The following is a 2,696-nucleotide window of genomic DNA, read 5'->3' as shown; positions in this document are numbered from 1 at the left end:
ACATATACCGGTTGACGTATTGTATTGTAAAGTATTTGTATTTTTTAATTGACTGCGTTTTGCTCATGTTGGACGATTGACGGCGGTTCGTGTTAATGAATTGAGCATAGAAATTTGGAGAATCTACGGGGAAAGTCGATCTCAAGGGCGGACGAATTTAATAGAAATTGTTTAACTATATGAAAAATTTGTTATAAAATATGATAATTTTTCCTCAAGTGTAGCTTTTTTTCTCAGGAAAAGTTTCATCCTACCCTATGTCAATTTTATGCTGTTAAAATTTGAATGATTCATTTTCCGCCTGGGGATATTTTTTTTCTCTGCTATGAAAAAACATCGTTCGTCCAGAAACTTTTCCCGCGATTCGACTCTCCCAATCCACCCCCTACCCCCAAAACCACCAACTTTCAGGTCGAGAGAAACCCTTTTTTTTAGGTACACAGAGATTTTATAACAGACAGTTGAAATTATAGATGCAAATTTTTAATGAAGGAAATTACTTGACTAAACGAATTTAATTCAGTAATTTTACGAAATTTGTTATTTCCAGAGAAATTTTCTTTAAAACTGAGTCACACACAATCGATAACTCACACAATGTTATGAAACGGACTGTGATCATTTCAATCGCTTTCAATACCCTCAGCACAGGCTAAATTTCGAAATTCTTCTGTAGAAGTGTAATAGAAAATGAGTGAAAAAAAATTCCAACTTCCGTTTCTCCCCTCGCTCTGTTTTTTTTTTCGAAATGTGAGGCGTAGTTGTTGTTTAAAAATAACGAGGGTGAGAAGAAAGGAGGGTAAATGAAGATGAAAAAAACATTCACACACTTACACATTTGCAATCACAAAAATGAGACGTACAATTGCAGAACATTGATTTACTTTCAGTTAACTTAATTTTCTCCCAAATCGACAATCTTTTTTAAAATTTATTTTGTATTCCGTTTTCAATTTTACTTTGTAATGTAAAGGTGAAAAATGTATCCCACATCGTTCCGAAAGTCGACCTCAAATAACAAACTAACGTACAATACACTTACAAACGGAGTTTGCGTGATACAGAAAGTACAAAACATGTTTCTCTAAAAATCAGGGGCGAATCTAGTGATCAAAAAAGAGAAAGGAAAAATGTTATAAATGTACCTGTTTCTTAAAAAGAAATGATATTTTTAAAGATAAATATTTGAGTGATAAATCTTTTGACTGAATGCAACTATTTCTGTCTTGACGAAGCTAATAGGATTTCTTTTTCAGAAAAAAAGTTTTGTTTAGAGAAAATAGTGTTTGAGAAATCCTATCAGGGACATTAATCTGGATTTACCCCTGTGTAATAATTATTAACTATACTATCGGATCGATTTGAGACTTCAGAAAAAAGCAATGTACGTCAATTTGAGTGAGGCATTTTTCACGAACACAAAAAACAAATAAATCATCAAAAAAGGAGAAAGAGGGAAATTATGAAATGTTTCAAATGTTTATCGCGACGCAAGGTTGTTGGCTCTAGTCTTCTGAGGCACATTTTAATTCTAATATCACTGTTACTTTTTCGACCGATGATCAAGGATTATTATACTAATTATTGACCGTCAGTGCGCGAAGAAGTCAACCTTATTGCTACATAAATTGTACTTTTAAAAGACATTAGTAAACTGTAACGATGTAACCAATTTATCGCGAGTTTTACAAGGTATCGCTTTATCCACATAGATTTACGGAGTAATAAGGTACTCATTGATAATAATGCTAATGGTAATGCTATCACTACGATCGGTAATAATAACAATATTGATAATAACTGCACGTAATACGTGAATGTGTTAGCTAGGGATCCTTGATTGAAAAACAAGAGAACTGTAACTGAACACCAAAACTGTAATGATATATTCAAATTACACGTAATCCACTTTTATGATATTCACTTAGTGTCCGTATCTAACAAATCCGCATTATAAAAATTCTGCCCTAAGTTGATGCACTCGAGATTCGCCCAACTTTAAATTGCAAAAATCAAAATTTTAAATAGAGTTTTTAAATATATATTTTGCATGACTTGGGATGCTGGCATCATTACCAATAAATATTCATCCGAACATTCTCATAAATATTCAGCATGACAAATTTTCCATCCTAAAAATTTGTAGAAATCAAATTCGCAGCAATAAATCTCGTTCGAATTTGGAAGTCACGGACGATCGAGCTTTAAATTCGAGGGTGCATAAACGGAAATCAACGTGCGAAATTGAATTGCCATGATCGTTTCTGGCACATAGATACGAGCAAATAGAAGGCAATCAGTTTTTCGCAACGAATAGTTTTCAAGTGCAATCAACTGGCTCTTTTTCTGTCAACTTGAACAAATACTTTGTCACAAAACAATGAAAATTTGTTGACTTGTTTTCACGCCAATCAGTAATTGATCAAAGAAATATTGAAGGCAAAATTCAATAATAGGGGAACTAGTACGAAATTCATTTTACCTTAAAGTGAATTTCATTTTCTTTGCAAGCATCCATCCGTTTAACTGAATTGATTGAAAGCCAGTGGATTCGTATTCGATTCTTTTTCAAGTTTAAAAAAAAAGGATTTGTTTCTTTGCAAGCAACTGCCATTCAAATAATTTGTATTTCTTTAATAAAACCGTCACGTTACATATACTTACATATATTTAGTATTTTTATGTATAAACTGTGC

The sequence above is a fragment of the Belonocnema kinseyi genome, chromosome 3 (assembly GCF_010883055.1).
Source record: "Belonocnema kinseyi isolate 2016_QV_RU_SX_M_011 chromosome 3, B_treatae_v1, whole genome shotgun sequence".
Lineage (NCBI taxonomy): Eukaryota > Metazoa > Arthropoda > Insecta > Hymenoptera > Cynipidae > Belonocnema > Belonocnema kinseyi.
Note: the sequence above shows the minus strand (reverse complement) of the source record.